The following is a 19,987-nucleotide window of genomic DNA, read 5'->3' as shown; positions in this document are numbered from 1 at the left end:
CCCTCTATTCTATTGGTCTATGTGTCTGTTTTTATGTCAGAACAACACCGTTATGATCACTATACCTTTGTAACACAGTTTGAGATCATGAAATGGGATGCTTCCAGCTCTGGTTTTCTTTCTCAAGATTGCTTTGGCTAGTTGAGGTCTTTTGTGGTTTCATACAAATTTTAGAATTATTTTCTTTTTTCTATTTCTGTGAAAAAAATGCCATTGGAATTTTGACAGGGATTGCACTGAATCTATAGATTGCTTTGGGTAGTACTGACATTTTAACAACAGTAATTCTTCCAATCCATGAACACAAGCTATCTTTCCATTTATTTGTGTCCTCTTCCACTTCTTTCATCAATATCTTAGAATTGTACAAGTCTTACCTCTTTGGTTAAATGTATTCCTAAGTATTTTATTCTTTTTTGATGCTATTGTAAATGGGATTTTAATTTCTCTTTTGCATAGTTCATTGTTAGTGCCTCCAGCATCTGACATAGGTTTTAATGAAGACCAGTTCCATCTGCAGGGATGCACCCCTTTCCAAAGGCCACATCAATCCAGAGAGAATGACCAAAACAAAGGCCCCGCAGTAAGAAACAGGAAGGAAGGGAAGCTATTCAAACTCCCTGCCCCTTGCCTCCATAGTACACAATAGCTGAGTCCTCTCCTGGAGAATCATGGCTCCAAAGGAATCCTTATGACCTGGTGTTTTCTGGGATTTAAACCTCTGTTTGAGCACTGTCACTATGGCGACAAGTCTGGGATGCTCTGCTCTAAGTGAGGGAGCTTATCCCTTCAAATATGCTTCTTGAGTTAGCAACAAAGGAATCCACTGAACCTCAACTAATCTCATATTCTTCTGGGAGACCTCTCTCAAGAGGCACTTTTCCTCCCTTGCCCCCACAAACCTCCCAGGTTTACCCTCTGTTCAGCCTACAACCACATTTATGTAGTGATTTATAGTTTACTTTCACTCACATCATCTCAATCAAGCCCTGAGGAGTCCTCTTCAGTCACCCAAGCCTCTTTACAGCAACCAAACAGAGACAAAGTGAGGCCCTTGGTTTTAGAGAGGCCTCCCCAGGCAGGTCAGCAGACATGGACCCCGCAGCTGGGATGGGATGGAGGAATTAGGGGTGGGAGGAGTGAGCCGACCCTTGTGACTTCTTCTTTTCCAGAGGGAAGAGTTCACAGTGGCTTGCAGCCCCAGCAGGCCTGATGCTCATCTCCTTTTCTCACCAACCACCCCAAGCTCTTCTCAGCCTGTTCTGGGCTGCTGTAATGCCTTGGCTCATGTTCTACATCATTCCTAGCCCCAGCTGTTCCAAGTGCGGCAGTCAGCTCTGGGGAATTTATCCTGCCTTCAGAGGGGTCTTCCTTAATTATGAGTTCTTGGAGCCATTCCTGGCTTCCTGGAAGTGTAAAGAGAGAATTCTCCTTTGTTTTTCTCTACTCTATGACAACACTATTTCACTGCTGGTCACCAAATGTGTGTAGGTTTTTCCCTCACCAAGCAATTCTCAGGTACTAGCTGGGTGTCCTACAATTTAACTCAATTCTGACATTATCTACCTGGAGATGCATCAGGTCGCAGAGACTGCCACCATTTTAGATGCCAAGTGCAAGTTCAGGTTGTTATTACCCATACTTCTGACTGTGGCTATTAATCAGAAGTCCCCACAACTCCCTCCTTGGGTTTGATCATCTGCTAGGAAAGCTCACAGAACTCAAGAAAACAGTTTACTTACTGGATTGATGGTTTATTACAAGAGATACTAAAAGACAGGAACGAATAGCCAGATGAAGAGATAAGGTGAGGTCTGGAAGGGTTCCAAGCCCAGAAGCTTCTGTACCCATTAAGTTTGGGATATATCACCCTCCTGGCATGCGGATGTTCACCATCCTGGAAGCTTCCCAAGCCCCATCCTTCTGGGTTTTTATGAATTTTCATAAAAGCTCTTATGGGTTTTCATTACTTAGGTATGATTGGTGATTGGTCATTTACATCATAGACTACTGGTAATTTAAGTCTATCTCCAATCCTTATTCCCAGAGTTCAGGAGGTTGAACTGCAAGTTCTAACCCCTTAACCACCTGGCTGGTTCCTTTGGCAACTAGCCCCCTTCCTCTGGTTATCTAGAGGCTTTCCAAAAATCACTTCATTAACAGTCTCAGGTGTGATTAAAAAGGGCTTGTTGTGAATAACAAGAACATAACCCGTTTCATCTTTATGGCCTAGAGCTATTTCAGGAGCTGAGAACAAAAGATGCCCTTATAGCTCTTATCACTTAAGAAATTACAAAGTTTTTAGAAGTTACTTCCAGGAACCATGGACAAATTTATTACAACAAAGTATCACAATAGACCTACCTCTTATTAGTTTGGTGACCTTGGGAGAGTCATTTAACTGTTCTAACCCTATACCCTTTCTAAGCCTTACCTCATCTGTAAAATGGGGGCAAGTACATCTATCCAGAGGGTTGTGATAAGGATGGAGGGACACGGGTGCCTGGGTGGCTCAGTCAGTTAAGTGTTTGATTTGGACTATGATCCCAGCCGATTCTAGGTCAAGCCTCACATCAGAATCCCTGCTCAGCGGGAGCCCACTTCTCCCCCTCCCACTACCCCCACTTGTGCACTCGCTTGCTCTCATTTTCTCTCTCTCTCTCACTGTCAAATAAATGAAATCTTAAAAAAAAAAAAAAAAAAGTATGGAGGGACACAGAGACATTCTATAACTCTTAGTTTCCTCACCACCCCAGCCCGCTCTGCTGTCAGGGACAGGCAGTCTCCAATCCAAGGAAAGTTCATAGCAAAGTGATGAAAAGATGTACCAACCTGAACTTGACCTCTCTGGGTTTGGTGTTTTCAGTCACCTAAACCATTTCTGGGTGATATATAACAATTTCCCTCTGGTTTTCAAAACAAATAAGTAGACTGTTCAACCTCCTTTGTCTTTATTATGAGAGGCAATGAGGTTGAAAACAAAGATCATCCTAGGAGGGAAAATCTTCTGGGTTCCAGTCAGCTCTGCTCACTGATTTCCTCAGCCTTGCTGGCCTCCAGGTTTTCCTTTTGAAATAACTCCCCTGCCTTACCTCTACTCAGAAAGAGGCTGGATAGGGTGCTCATTTAGGGCCCCTTCTGGCTGTAAGATCTTTGAACCTTGGGTGACTACCAAACAACCCGATGAATGGGAAAAAAGCCAACTTCACAAAGAGACTAGTCTTGCCTTCTAAGAGTATGGTTTTTTTTTTTTTAAAGATTTTTATTTACATATTTGAGAAAGCGAGCTTTTAAAAACCTATTTGGAAACAACTAGATTTTTAGAAAAGTTGCTAAGATGATACAGAATTCCTTTAACTAATTATTCTTAATGTTAACAGCTTACATTACCATGGTACATCTGTCAAAACTACAAAACCAACACTGGCACATACTATTTACTAAACTCTGGACTCCATTTGGATATCACCAGTTTTTCCAATAATGCTCTTCTTCTGTTCCAGGACCCAATCCAGGATACCTCATTTCATTTAGGATAAAATATCATTTAATGGTGAAAGATTTCTAACATAGAAACAAACAGATCTTTAATAAAAAGAACATTAGATACACTTATAGCTCTTTGCAAACCTCTCTTCCCATTTCATGGCCTTTCCTTTTTCCCCAGAGATAACCATCATCATAACCTCCCCAGGGATCATTCTTAGGCATGTTTCTATAGATTCATAAAAGACAATATAAGCATAAATACAATATATTATTGTTTTCCAGGCTTTAAAACTTACATAAATACTATTCATATCCTTCCATAACTTGTTTCTTTCATTCAACATTGTTTTTGGGATTAATCTGTTAAGAAATACAGCCATAGTTCTTTTTACTCCCGTGCATAATATGTACGGTATTTCATTCTAAGAGTACACCGCTATTATTCTCCTTCTGATGGACATTCAGTCTGTTTCCTATTTTTCTGTTGCAATAAACATTTTAATGCATGTCTCCTGATGCACACAAGAAAGATTCTCCATCTAGGTTTGGAATTTCTGGGTCAAAAGGTGTAACCAAATTGTTTCCTAAAGCTGTTGTACTGATTTACACCCCTTTCATGAGCGAATAAGCCTGTAACTCCACATCCTCATCCATACTTGGAAATGCATTCACATTACATGTTACAAATTAATCTGGGGAGTATTCGCATCTTTTAACAAGTCTTCCAGTTTATGTACACAGTCATCTTCTTCAATTAAGGTTCTTTTTTCCCCTCTCAGTAATTACAATTTTCTACCAAAAAAACTCATACATTTTTTTAGTTAGGAGTACTTCTAAGTATCTTGAGGCTTTCAATACTAATGAAAATGAGCTCCTTTACTGATTTTTCTAATTGGTTATTACCGATGGATACATTTTTGATATGTTGATTTTGAGGCTACGGAAACTGACAAGCTCTTATTATATATTTTATACTTAAAAACCCCAGGAAAGGGGTGCCTCGGTGGCTCAGTGGGTTGGGCCTCTGCCTTCAGCTCGGTGATGGTCTCAGGGTCCTGGGATTGAGCCCTGCTTCAAGCTCTCTGCTCAGCAAGGAGCCTATTTCCCCTTCTCTCTATACCTGCCTCTCTGCCTATTTGTGATCTCTCTCTCTGTCAAATAAATAAGTTAAATCTTAAAAAGCAAAAAACAGGAGAAGGGACGTCTGGGTGGCTCAGTCCTTAAGCATCTGTCTTTGGCCTGTCATGACCCTGTTCATGATCTCAGGGTCCTGGAACCAAGCCCTGCTTCAGGCTCCCTGCTCAGCAGAAAGCCTGTTTCTGCTGAGGGAACTTGTGTTCCCTCTCTGGCTTTTTCTCTCTCTCTCTCTCTCAAATAAATAAGTAAAAACTTAAAAAAAAAAAAAAAAAGAACCAAGAGGAAAATCATATTGTATACAAAAAGAATATTTTGCCTTTCTAATAGTCACATAATTTTTCTTGTCTTACTGCATTGGCTAGAACTTCCTGTACAATGATGACTATAAATGGTGAGAAAGGGCATCTTTATCTTTTTCATGACTTTACTGAAAGGAAGCCATAGTCTTATTGTTAAGGATAGCTTTTGCTATAATATTTTGATAGTTGCTTTTTATCAGATTAAGGAAATGCACTTCTATTCTTAGTTTCCTGAAAAGTCTCTTTTCATCATGAATAAGCACTAAATTCTGATAACTGCTATTACTGTATTTTATAATTTATAGGTATTATTGACCTATTAATGTTTTATTACATGACTATATTTTCTTATGTTAAATCACCTTATTTTCTTGCATAAACTCTTAGTCAGAATGTAAATATTTGAAATAGATTTGCAAATATTTCATAAGCATCTATGTTTATAAATGAGATTGATCTACAATTTTCCTTTCTTGTATTCCTCTTGTCTGATTAGGGTATTTAGGTTAAATGATCATTGTAAAAGTAAATAGCTTGTCTTAATTTTCTATTCTCTTAGTTTGTCAATATTAGGATAATCTACTTTTTGTAAGTTGAATAAAGTAGAGATATAAACCATCTAAACCTAATATATTGTGGAGAGGAAGTTTTTTTCATTTTCAGTTTATGTCCCTTAACAGTTTTTACTTTACTGGAGTTTTCCATATCTTTTGAAGTAGTTATGGCAAATTATATTTACCTAGAAAACTATGTCTTTTCCCAATCCAAATTTTGGTATAAATTTCTTCAGAGTATTGTCTTCTGATTTTTATGGTCTATTTCTTATCTGTAGTTATATTTTTCTTTCATTCAAAATATTATTTGTGGATTTGGGGGGATCTTACTAGGGATTTATCTATTTTATAACTTTTTTGATCCCCCAAATTGTTTTCTATTTCATTTCATTTGTCCTCCTTTGTTTCCTTCCTTCTCTTTTCCTAAAGGTTTATTTTGTTCCTTGCCTATCTTCTAGAGATGGACATGTATACACAATAATAGTTGCCTACACAATATCTATTCTCCATTTGTTCTTACTAACATAACTCCCATTTAATTTAGGAAGGCAACATGCCAACCTATAAAACAGGCAAAGTATGCTTCCCAAACTCCCCTGCACCGAGGAACTGGTGTATGTCACAGTTCTCACCACTGACATATAAGCGGAAGTGACAGGGTAGAGCTTCCAAGAAATCTCTTTAATTAAAGACAGCACACCCAGCTGATGCATGCCTATTTTACAACCTGTCCTTTTCCCCATCATTCTTGGAATGTGGATACAAAGGTGGAAGTAAAGCAGTCATCTTTCAACTATGAGGCAGCAGCATGAGTATAAAAGCTAAGTTGAGATGAATGAGAAGTTAAAAGATCCGAGGCCCTGATGGCATTATGGAACCCCCACATCTGCCTTGGACTGTCCAACACCAAACTTCTTGTTACTTCTCTTTGATACACAGCCCAATACAACTTTAAATTATACAGTACTTGATTTATTTTTCATATTTCAAATTTTGAATAAATTCATTTAAGGTCATAAATTTTCATTAAAAAATACCTTTATGGACTAAACTAAGAGCTCAACTGTGCTGACCCAGGGCAGAAAGACCATCTAGCCAACCTAGAGAATACTGATATAAATAAAAATCGCCATGGTTTAAGTCTCTAAGTTTTGGGGTGGTTTGTTATGCAGCAAAAGTGAACTAATACAGAAGTGAAGAGTGGGAAGCTGCCATAACAAAACCTAAAAGATGTGTCTAGGGCAGTAGCTAGAAAAGCAGTAAGGAAATTGTGTGCAAAGGCTGAAAAAAAAAGGAAAGAAAAGAGAGCAGGGTTGGAAATGATGACTCATGTTACATAGGGACAGAACAATTGGTAAAACTGAAGCCTACAGTAACTTGAGAAGGGGAAAAATGAACCCACTGGACTTTCAGTTACAGCTAACTATATCTCCAGATAGAATTTGGAAAGTGTTAGGTGTTCTTAACTGCGTATGATAAATTATAGCAAGACAAAGATGAGCTAAAGAAGGAAATGTTCAGTTTGCAGCCAGAATTTAGATGGATACAGAAGGCCCAAGACCTGCTGTGTTGGAAAATAAAAATCTCTCCTGTCTCCAGTCTCCTCATATTTAAATAGTCTTCAAGTAAAAGGTTCTCAAAGTAACAGGAGACCTTAGGACAAAGAGCAAACCAAGGACGTGGTCATCTGTTAAGACCTCTGATGGATTTAAGGAAATGCCTAGTATACTTTCTTAGCAAAAAAGGAATCTAAAGAACATGACAAAAGCCTAATGTCAAATTGCAGTGTATAAATTGAGAGAGAAAAACAACTGTGGGTGTGGCTTTTGTTGAATGAGGTGGACTACAATTTGTTATATAGAAAACCCAAATGTTTTAAAGAAAACTATACTAGTGAAAGTACCATCAGCTTGGACTAGAGGGACTCAGGTTGACTGAACTTCAAAGAGATCTTGGGCTCTCAACTATCTATGGGCAAGAAGTCAAGGGAGAAAGTTATTGAACTGAACAGTGAACAAGGCCATTTCTTACAGAAATTAAGGAAAGACTTCTGGAGTGGGTGGAGAAACAAAAGGGAGGGAGAATGGAGTCAAGAATTTGGAAGAACAGGGGCGCCTGGGTGGCTGAGTCGGTGAAGCGACTGCCTTCAGCTCAGGTCATGATCCCAGGGTCCTGGGATCAAATCCCACATCGGGCTCCTGGCTCAGTGGAGAGCCTGCTTCTCCCTCTCCCTCTGCCTACTTGTGCTCGTGCTCTCTCTTCCTCTCTCTCTCTCTCTCTGTCAAGTCAATAAATAGAATCTTTAAAAAAATAAATAAAATAAAATTATTTAAAAAAAAAAAAAAAGAGTTTTGGAGAACAGTGGCCTGGGAGAATTCTCCCAGGAAGCAGAACAGAGCCCTAAGCAAGAGTTAGCCCTGGGAGAATTCTAGATCAGTGATTGCTAGGTATCTCCTGTTACTCCATTTTTTTAAGGGAATTATCTATTCAGTTAACCAGTCCCTGTTTCACCACTGCATGTTGGGTGTGTAGGAAGCACACAGGTGACTTATCACATTAAATTCACAGATCTCTGGATCAAGAGGAGCCTTACCCTGGGTGGCTCAGTTGTTAAAGCCTCTGTCTTCGGCTCAGGTCATGATCTCAGGGTCCTGGGATGGAGCCCCATATCGGGCTCTCTGCTCTACAGGGAGCCTGCTTCCCTCTCTCTCTCTGCCTGCTTCTCTGCCTACTTGTGATCTCTCTCTGTCAAACAAATAAATAAAATCTTAAAAAAAAGAGGACCCTTACCCTAAGAACTAGGGTGAAGAGCCTCATTCACATCCTGATGTGATAAAATCTTGAGGTCAAAGGCTTCCAGACTGATGCTACAAGTACAGTAAGGCAGAAAGCCTGGAATGAAGATTAGCAAATTTTGCATGTGGGAGAAATGTGAATAATTTGTGGCCAAGAAGCAGGCTGTAGCAGATTCGAAAAGCAGCCACAAATCTTTTTCTCTTACAGAAGGGTGGAGTCTATTTCTCCACCCCTTGAATCTGGGCTTGGCCAGGTGACTCCCTTTGGTTAACAGGACATTAGCAAATTCATCATAAGCAAAAGCTTGAAAAGTGTTTGCACAGTGAGGCTTGCTTTCTGGCTGCATTTGGAAACCTAGACTACTGTGTGAACAGCCCCAGAAGACAATACAGCAGATGAAAGGCAATTTGAAAAAGAACTAAGGCATCCAGAAGACAGTCAACTTTCAGAAATGGGAGTGAAACTATCCTAGATAATCTAGCCAGCTACCTGCTGATCACAGATGTACCTCTGCATCCAGCTGAGTTGGTGCAGATATTTAAAACTGTCAAGCTAACCCAAATAATCAGGAACTAAATACGATGGTGTTTCTTTTAAGTTTTATAGTGTTTTCTTATTGTAGCAAAAGTCAACTGATACAACTATATTTTTTTCTTATAAAATCTACAAATTATCATCTTTCCAACTCTGAATATGGTTTTGATGTTCCCTTCCCCTCTTCCTGCCCACGGAATAGCCAACCCTGTATTGCTACTATTGACTAGTTTTCATTTTATTATTATTTTTTAAGATTTTATTTATTTGACAGAGAGAGATCACAAGTAGGCAGAGAGGCAAGCAGAGAGAGAGAGGAGGAAGCAGGCTCCCTGCCTAGCAGAGAGCCCAATACAGGACTCGATTCCAGGACCCTGAGATCATGACCTGAGCTGAAGGCAGAGGCTTAACCCACTGAGCCACCCAAGCAGCCCTAGTTTTCATTTTAATTGTCATTTTTAAACCACACACACACTTAGAAATTTTTTTCATCATTAACTGTTAAATAAATATAAATATATTTTATAAATTTCTGTGTTCACCATTGTTTCTTATATTATATATCTTTTCCTTTGTTGATTTTTTTTCTTTCTAAAGTACATCTTTTATAAACTATTGGAACTACATCAAAATAAAAAGCTTCTGCGCAGCAAAGGAAACAATCAATGAAACTAAAAGGCAACCTACTGAATGGGAGAAGATATTTGCTAATGACATATCTGATAAAGGGTTAGCATCCAAAATATGTAATAATTTCTAAAACTCAATACCCAAAAAGTAAATGGTCCAATTTAAACATGGGCAGAAGACATGAACAGACTTTTCTCAAAAAAATACATACATATACCAACAGACACATGAAAAGATGTTCATCATTCCTTGTCAATAGGGAAATGCAAGTCAAAACTACAATGAGATTACCACCTCACACCTGTCAGCATGGCTAAAATTACCAACACAGGAAACAAGAGGTGTTGGTGAGGATGTGAAGAGAAAGGAACACTCATGCACTGTTGGTGGGAACGCAAACTGGTGTAGTCACTGTGGACAGAGTATGGAGGTTCCTCAAAAAGTTAAAAATAAAACTACCTTATGGTCCAGCAATCACACTACTGGAATTTACCCAAAGAAAACAAAAACACTAATTTGGAATAAGTTCACCCCCATGTTTGTGGCAGCATTATTTACAATAGCCAAGATACGGAAGCAGGCCAACTGTCCATTGATAGATGAACAGATAAAGAAGATAATGGAATATTATTCAGCCAGAAAAAAGAATGAAATCTTGCCATTTGTAATGAGATGGCTGGAGCTAGAGAGTGTAATGTTAAGGGAAATAAGTCAGGGAAAGACAAATACCATATAATTTCACTTATATGTGGCATTTAAGAAAAAGCAAACCAGCAAAAAGAAAAAAATGAAAGAGAGAGAGCTAGAAACAGATTTTTAGTTATAGAGAACAAACTGATGGCTACCAGAGGGCAGTGAGATGGGGAACAGGTAAAATAGGTGATGGGGATTAAGGAGTGCACTTGTGATGAGCACCAGGTGTTGCATGGAATTGTGGAATCACTATATTGTATACTTGAAACTAATATAACAGTATATATTAACTGAAATTAAAATAAAAACTTGAATTAAAAAATTTTAAATAATAAAATATATCTTAATAATTCTTGCTGCTGCTGAAACATGTAGCAGTGTGTCATCTATTTACAGATAACTTACATCTTTAACTCTGATTTATCATTGGTTGTTATGGACAGCATGTTTGTATACCTCTGAAACTCATATGTTGAAGCCCAAACCCTCAAAGTGACTATATTTGGAGACAGGGATCTTGTGGAAGTAATTAAGGTAAATGAGGTCATGAGAGTCCGGCCCTGGCCAGATAGGATTAGTGTCCTTAAAGGAAGAGACCAGAGAGAGCTCATCCTAGTGTTGAGGACACAGTACGAGGACCACCTGCAGGGAGCTCTCACCAGAAACCAAATCAATTTTGAGCTAGGGTGTACCAGCCTCCAGAAGGGTGAGAAATAAAGTGTTGTCGTTGGGGCCTCCCGGTCTATGGTGTTGTGTTATGGCAGCCTGAGCACACTTACACACTGGTCTTTTCTCTCCTTGATGATATAATCTCACTATAATATGTCTAGTTGTGGATTCACTTGGATTTAACATTCAGAGTTTAAGGAGGCCTCTTTGATCTAAGAACTCATACTGTCACTCGACTCTGGAAAATTATTAGCCATTTATTTAATGTTGTTTCTCTTTCATTCCCTCTGTTCTCTACTCTCTTCTTAACTTTACTGAAGAATATTAAAGCCTATCAGTTCACCTTCCATATCTCCAAACTGTTCTTCTATATATATTTTGTAAAGATTTCATTTGAGAGAGAGTGCAAGAGAGAGCATGAGCAGGGGGAGGGGTAGAGACACCACCCCCCGTCAAGGCAGGTCTTGATCCCAGCACCCTCGGATCACGACCCCAGCCAAAGGCAGACACCCAACAGACGGAGCCACACAGGTGCCTCCATAATTTTTTTTACATATTTGCATTTCTGTTCAGTGGCCAGGGTAAATATCTCTGTACTGTTTTCCAATTTGTTAACTCATGCTTCAGTGGTATCTAGGCATCAGTACTGCCTATTACATCTTTATTTCAATAACTACATTTTTCATTTCTACATTTTAATTTTTCTTTAAAAATACCCAGTCTTGTGTTATTTATGCTTTTTTCATAATTCCTTTTTTTTTTTTTAATAATGACCTTTTTCTTGAAGGGGTACATCCTCTACCTACTCACCACAAAGTTGTTTTCAGACTATTCTATAAAATGAATTTCATTTGGGACAATTTCCTATTCTTACAGTTGATTCTCTAACCTGTATTGCTTGAGTTGTCATTTGCAATTTTGGAGTTGCAAAAAAAGCTCCTTTTGAGTTTGTTCTTCCTCTTTTGTTATTTTGTCCCCCTCACTCCTCACCCACTTCTTCTTGACCCTGCAGGGCTCAGTGTAGAAGCAGGTTGGGGGTTACACAGGAATAGGACAGCCACAGTCACTGAACCAACAAATAGCTGGGTCAGTTTCTGGTAGCAATGCCATTTACTTGCTCCGTGCTTTCCTCAGCCCAAAACAACATCTGTTTTTTTCTAGGTCCCAATGTCTGACTATTGTAGTCTCAACCAGCAGGCTGATGGTCCTTTCTTCCTTCCCATCCCCAGGCTTCTTTCATTACGTGGTCAGCGTTCCTTCAGCCTGTGGCTTCAAGCTTAACTCCAGTCAAGTCCAGAGCACTTTTGGTCCCTCTATTTCATAGTTGCCGAACTCTGAGCCACTGCCTCTCTCCAACTCAGAGCACAGCAAGCATCAGTCCCTGATCACCTTTTCTGCAATTCTCATTTTTACGATCCACAGAGATGATTACTTCATATCTGAGGCTGTTTATATCCAGTTTTATTTTTCGCTTTCCTTTTGTCCATAAGAGATATGAATTTAGAGTAGAAATGGTTTTCAAAATGTAAACAAATGTAAATTCCCAATCTGGTCCTCCTTCCCAAAGTTGCACATCCCCCCAAAATGAAATTTTCAAAAGGGAGAAGGGGATTCATTTATGAATGTCAATCGTTTCTCTCTGGACCTACAGAAGCACCATCACCTCACTAAAGGCTCTCTGTCCGAAAGGTAAGCATGGTGATGAAGGCAAACAGACCCAACCCTGCTCTCTGCCACCACCCACCCTGAGATTTGGAAACTCCTCCTTTGACATCAAGTTTTTCACAGATCAAACCAACTAAAACGGAGGACTTTGGCAAGAACTCAAAAGACCGATATAATCTTTCCCATTCATTCCAGGGTAAAAAAATTTCAGGTAGAAAAATCAGATGAGAAGAGGAAATAGTAATTACTGTGATGTATCCTATCTCCAAACTACAAGTCCATCTTTTCAGGACAGAACTCAGTACTTCGGGGCATGGACACCTGAGTTTCCAGCATCTGTGATGTTGCTCTTATACAGTTATTAGACAAAGAAACTTAACTTAGTCTGGAACTCATAAAAGAAGAACCCACAGCACTGAAGTAGCTTTCCTTCCCTTTGATCTAAAAAGGAACTCTTGGGGCGCCTGGGTGGCTCAGTGGGTTAAGCCGCTGCCTTCGGCTCAGGTCATGATCTCAGAGTCCTGGGATGGATTCCCACATCGGGCTCTCTGCTCAGCAGGGAGCCTGCTTCCCTCTCTCTCTGCCAGCCTCTCTACCTCTGTGATCTCTCTCTGTCAAATAAATAAATAAAATCTTAAAAAAAAAAATAAAAAGGAACTCTTCTTTGCCTGTGAGAACGTAAGGAGAAATTTAGCTTCTATTTGGAACGTTTTCCTCTGTCATCTACGACTTTGACCCTCTCACCTGTGTATCCACTAGGATCTTCCCAGTCCTAGTCCCACCAGAACACCAGGTAGGAGGAGAAGATGCACTCAATCTCAGTACTAACCACCACCAGAAACTTACTTTGTCTGAGTGAGAAGTTTCTGCTTTTGCTTTTGTGAGTCTGCCCTAACACAGCCAGTTTTCCTGGCTACATTTAGCTACACTACCCATTCAAATAGCACCTGTTGAGAGTGGTAAGAACAGGTCCTATTTAATGGGGACCTTCTATATGCACGACAATACATTTTAAATACCCATTTAATCTTCCCAGCAGTTTATCATGCAAAGTAGGCCATGTTATTCTCATTTTTCAGTAACAGAAACAGGCTTAGAGAAGGTCAATAATTTCTCAAAATCACACAGGCTGGAGCTTGAATTTGGATAGGACTCCAAAACCCCAATACTGTTTTTGTTATTGCCCTCTGATACCTGTTCTTCGGTATATAGAAACTGTGTGCTGTGGGCTATGGCCCCAAGTTTTCAACACTGAGGCAAGGCCAGGCTAAAACAGCCTATGCTGGGCCACCACCTTGGCCTGTATATATTCGTTTCCTCCTCCCACATCAAGTCTGTCATGTGTCCCTTGGTGGGGCAGGGGGCAAGGGGAGCCTTAGCCTGGCAACTCTTAAGCTATAGGCAGAATGCAAACAGAGGCACCAAGAACTTCTGGGTCCCTACTGGTATTGGATTCTGGGCCCTTCTCAGTCAGTGCCCTGATGCTTGGTAGTTTTATTGCTGCAGCTGGAGCTCTGGGTTTCTATCTGCTTGTAAAGCTTATTTTTATCTCTTGCAATGGTGCCCAGATCCTGTGGTATTGGCCTTGGCCCTGAAGATGGCATAATAGCAAAATGCAGAGTGGAACTTGGAAGAACTAAGAGGTCTCCAGAGTAGGAGAGGCCTCAGAGTACTAAGGAAAAGAAAATTAGAGCTGGTTCCCCAGAAATGTGGATGGGCTCTGACTTTTCACTCACTCCTTCAGCCTTTTTTTTTTTTTTTTTTAAGATTTTATTTATTTGAGGGGCGCCTGGGTGGCTCAGTTGGTTAAGCGACTGCCTTCGGCTCAGGTCATGATCCCGGAGTCCTGGGATCGAGTCCCGCATCGGGCTCCCAGCTCCATGGGGAGTCTGCTTCTCCCTCTGACCTTCTCCCCTCTCATGCTCTCTCTCTCTCTCTCTCACTCTCTCTCTCAAATAAATAAATAAATAAAAATCTTAAAAAAAAAAAAAGATTTTATTTATTTGACAGAGAGACACAGTGAGAGAGGGAACACAAGCAGGGGGAGTGGGAGAGGGAGAAGCAGGCTTCTTGCTGAGCAGAGAGCCCTGAGCAGGACCCTGGGATCATGACCCGAGCCGAAGGCAGATGCTTAACAACTGAGCCACCCAGGCATCCCTCACTCCTTCAGCCTCTTACGTAATTCCCCAGACAGCCTGAGATAGCCCTAGCCCTCAGTTCACCAAAATGCGTCTCCCCAGCCCATACCAAAATCTCTTTTCCAGCCAAGCTGGCTTCCAAAAGCAACCTTTAAATCTTCTCTCAATGACCTCACTGGATCCTAGGAAATGGGCTGGGCAAAGGATATCAGTCCCATCCAAATAGTAAGACTCAGAAAGGCTGATATACTGGCTCATTAGCAGCAGAATCAGAACAAAAACTCTGTCCTTTTGACCTAAATCCAGTGCTTTTTGTTTCTCAAACTGGGACATTATTTATTGCCCTTCCTCTGATCTGATCTTAGCCTCCATAACACCTACCTCTACAACTGCCTTGGATTGGGGTAAGTACTTACCCCCAAATAAGTACTTAGGGCCTCTACCTTAATCCTAGCACACCAGCATCCATCCTCATGAAGATCTATCCATCGTTTTCCTCTTCAACCAAGAGATCTTTGTGAAAAGCAAATCTGGTCACAGAACTTCCCCAGGTAAGAACTTTCCACGGTTCTCTACAGTTTTGCAGGGTGAAGTCCAAATTCTCTAGAATGTTGTAATGTGACCTTAGCCCAACTTGGTTTCACTAGTCACCACCCACATCCTCACACATTCCCTCCCCTCTGTACCTGCTGCTCCATCATTTGGACTGGATTCTTCCCACCTGACCTCCAGAAACATCCTTATCTGTTGTCTGTGGAATCTGTCTTACGGTAAGTTCTCACAGAGTGCCCTCCACCTTCTTGTTTAGGAAATGCTCATAGAACCTTTCTTACATATCTCATCCACTTCCAGGAGTTCCTTGAGGGTTGTATATTGTCCTTATCTGGGTCCCCAAAATGCAAACGAAACTCTGAACTACACAGTAGTGGGTTAATAAATGACATCTGGCTGAGGCCTAGGCTCCTCAGCCTTTGTGTGTCCTTCCTTAATATGAAGCTTTGGATTTGCGTTTCCCAAACCTTCAGGTGTTTGATGCAGGTCTTCAGATGAAGCCAAAACAACCTCTGATCCAGCTCCTTCTGAGAGGCTTGCCAGCCTATTTACTGGAAACTCTGGCTGGAGAGTCCAGAATCAGATTAAATCAGTATGTGATGATCACCCACTGTGTGCCATGAACTCTACTGTCCCCTCCAGTTCAACAGGCATCTCTTAGAAGACAACGTATGGAAAGGTCAAAGACCGCAGCCCTTTTAGCAGTCAAAACAACCCCCTGAAATCCCTCTAACTAATTATTTGTGTGTGCACAGAGATTCTATATCCGTCTTTCCTGGTCTTTACTCTGAGGCTAGGTCTATAGTAGTTTAGAGGACACCCTCTGCTTGGTTTCAAATCCTAGCTCTTCCATTTGCTAGCTGTATAACTATGTGTACCTTATAAAACTCCTCTCTTCCTTGATATTTTTTTCATCTATAAAATGGAGATAACAGTATTTGCACCTTATAGGAAGCTGTAAGGATTAAATGAAATAATGCGTTCAGAGCACTTAGCAAACTGGGCATTGAAGTTACTCACTAAATGGTTGCGAGAGTAGAAGCCCTTCTAAATAACTTGCCCTTAACTAGAATCACCTGTATCACCAACACTCTTCATTCCTCTCTATAAGATACTGACCAAGGCCGGGGCGCCTGGGTGGCTGAGTGGGTTAAAGCCTCTGCCTTCAGCTCAGGTCATGATCCCAGGATCCTAGTGATCGAGCCCCACATCTGGCCCTCTGCTCAGAGGGGAGCCTGCTTCCCTTCCTCTCTCTGCCTACTTGTGATCTCTGAAATAAATAAATAAATAAATAATCTTTAAAAAAAAAAAAAAAGATACCAACCAAGCCCACATGATGCTGAATGCTCAGGGCTGGTAGACTATTCCCTAATTCTCTAGTCTACCTGCACATTTCTGCCCTCTCCAGATAAGCTCTTTGCAAGATTGAGCTGGCTTGTCCCCAAAACCCTATGTGCTGATTATACTTATTACTAAAATGTTATAACCAAATTTATATATAATTTAAGTATTATATAAAGTAATTAAAATATGAATATAAAAGATAAGTTTCTGTGAAAATTAAATGATAGAGATGAACCACTTAAAAAACTACTATTGAGGGATACCTGGGTGTTTCAGTCAGTTAAATGTCCGATTCTCGATTTCAGCTCCGATCATGATCTCAGGGTCATGAGATGAGCCTCATATTAGGCTCTGCACTGGGTATGACGCCTGCTTAAGATTCTCTCTCTCCCTCTTCCCCTCCCCCATTCACAAGGGGTGCACAAACGTACTCTCTCTCTAAAACAAAGCGAAACAGAACAAAACTATTGAACTGGATGAAACAACTGTAAAAATTTGAGAGAAAAATTATAAATATCTAGAAGGTTCTGCATTCCAATTGCTACAAAAGTATCTAAGTTCCAAAAAAAATAAAAAGGGGGTGTCTAAGTTCCATTCCACACTAAAAAAATTACGACTGGAAAGTATAGGTAATGTGTTATAGACATGGTGCATCCAAGAAAGATAACACAGACTCCCACTGGGGGGATTCACTGGAAAAGAAAAGGTACTGACCCCACAGTGAAAGTTTGGCAACTTCATGTTTAATATCATGTTTGAAGTTAAAATGATTAAAGCATGTATGCTTCAAGTTTTCATCAGCTGTTTCAAACAGTCCATCAATTACTCATCCTCAACATGCCTCCAACACAGTCTATTCCTGATTATTTTGCAGACTCCAAATCCACGACAGGCTTGAATTCTTCCAAACATATGGTTACTAAAATAACATCGCTGAAGTCAATTCAGCCTGAATCAATCACATCACATGTCAGCCATTTCCAAAAATCTAACCCATGTTCAAAAGATGAAGCTGTGCCATAATGCAAGACATTAAAAGGATGGTCCAGGGAGCCTGGGTGGCTTAGTCAGTTAAGTGTCTGTCTTCAGCTCAGGTCATGATCGCAGGGTCCAGGGATCAAGTCCCACATAGAGCTCCTTGCTCAGCAGGGAGTCTGCTTCTCCCTCTTCCTCTGCCTACTACTTTCCCTGCTTGTGCTCTCTGTCAAATAAATAAGTAAATCTTAAAAAATAATTTTAAAAAAAGGACTATTCAAATATCACTAATCATATAAAGAGCTTCCATAACTTAGAAAAAAAATAGCTTGAGAGAAAAATTAGCTAAGGACAAGAACAGACAATTCACAAGTAGCCAAAAATCACAGAAATCGGCCCAATTTCACTAGAGGTAAGTAAAAATTAAAGTTAGCATTTCTTACTCATTTGATTGACAGAAGTTTAAATGAGGGGTATCATTGGGCTTTGGACAAGGATAGGCATCAAACTGTTACTAGTCACCTCCTGTAGGTAGGAGAAGCAGTAAGTTTATAGCCATACATAAGTTAAGTCATGGGATTTCCAATATTTTCAGATGCAGCTCAATAAAAAACAAAACTCCCCCTCAGAAGGAAGGACACTAGGACTTAAATGCAATTCTAAAACTAAATTTCTAAAGACATTTGAACAATGGCAACGTTACTGGAGTGAGAGGTGACGATACATGCTCTTCAAAGAGGATGATTTTGAAGGACATGAGTGATTTGGACTCTGACTTCCAGCATATGGGACAAAATACTCTCATCCAACTCCACAGTCCCTTCTCAGTGGACATGGTGGCACTCTTCCCCTGCGATGCCCAACACAGGACTCCTGACCAGAGAGAGGCTTGATGGAAGCCATTACCCTGAGCAACAGCCCCACTCTCTCCTCAACTTGTGGCCTTTCCCCACACCCTCATGCACAAGTCTTGGTCTGCACCGGGATAGATGGCGGGCCTCTCACATTCCTTGATCAGAGCGCTGCTATGTCTCTGGCCTCTCATGCTTGAAACAGACCCGCTGGTATTTGCGCCTTTAGGACACCCAGCGCCTACAATAAAACAGAGAGACTCAGCTTCTCTTGGAGACCCACTGAGCCAAGGACATAATGTTCTATCTATACAATGAAATGCAGATTTCACAATAAAAGGCAAAATTCTTGACTTCAGGAGGTTGAATAGGATGGAAAAGAACTCCAGCTGGTTAAATTTATGGCACTGAAAAAAGCCCTGTCTGAGAATAATTCTTGTGTCGGAGCCCAAGATGCTGTAATCTTGCCACAGATTGTTAAAATATTCACTCACAGCATGCTCTGATCCTCAAAGCTGTGCCCTGAGACGGTCTAAATTGGTCAGTAAACACAGTGGGTCGGTCTTGCTGCCTCCACTTCTGAAATGAAGAATATTTTAGCTGAACAAGGGCCAGGGCAAAATGTACAGGAGGCCATATTTAGTTAAAAACTGGCTGGATGTGATGTGATTACATGGTAAGATCATGAAAGATGTGTCCTCCTTCTTGCTCTGTATTTGCAAGAAGAAAGCTATAAACTACTACCCAGCTGGGCCCTACAGGCCTCACACGGTAGGCTCTGGAGCAAGACTGCCGGGTCCACAGCCTGGCACCATCGCTTCCAGCTACACAAACATGTATAAGTCTCCTGCTGTCTCCATCCCTCGGTTTCCTCATCTGAAATAGGGTTACCAATAGAGCTCACCCCATGGGGTCATCATCAGGGGCAAATGAGCTCATCCATTTAACATGCTACCCTCCCAGCAGGCACTCAAATTTTAGTTAGCACTACTGGAAGGAAGGAGGGGGTGGGGTTGGAAATGCACAAGGGCCCACGTGTCTGTCACTGTTTGACAGCCCCACGAGGAGGCATTTATTCATTCATCTATTCTGCTCAAGCTGTCTTCTGGCCATTCCACGTGTTTGGCCATTTATAAAGCTGGTGTTCACCACATAACTCTCTGTGAGCTTGCCTTCTCCTGAAGCAGATCATGAGCTCCTTCCTGGAGACAGAGGCAGTGTTCCAACCTACTCCATGAACACTTGGTGGACCCTGCTTCCTGTTCATAGGCAAAGCAGACTGGACTCAAAATATTGATCATACAAACTCCACCTAAACAGGCAGAATTCTCTAGAAGTGCATCTAGATCCTGCAGGACATGTTCATCAAAAGCAGAGACAGATACGGGTTCCTGTGATTCACTGGGCAACACCACCACGAAGGGGCCATCCCTCCCACAGGCAGGGGTGCTCTCTTACTCACTGTCGGGGAGCTCTCTGCTCGCCCTGAGCCACGGCATCCCTCTGCCTGCACCAGAGCTCCAAGCCCAGGGCACCCCATGCAGAATCTGGGCCCTCTGTTGGTGTCCTTCCCAGGGCAGTTTTGGAGGCCATGTTGGCTCAGTGCCCGTTATGTGGACTCCCTCTGGTGCCACCAGGACTGAGAGATCAGCTCCAGGTCA

Source organism: Mustela putorius, unplaced genomic scaffold (assembly GCF_011764305.1).
Source record: "Mustela putorius furo isolate JIRA1106 unplaced genomic scaffold, ASM1176430v1.1 tig00003834_pilon_pilon_pilon, whole genome shotgun sequence".
NCBI classification, from domain to species: Eukaryota; Metazoa; Chordata; class Mammalia; order Carnivora; family Mustelidae; genus Mustela; species Mustela putorius.
Note: the sequence above shows the minus strand (reverse complement) of the source record.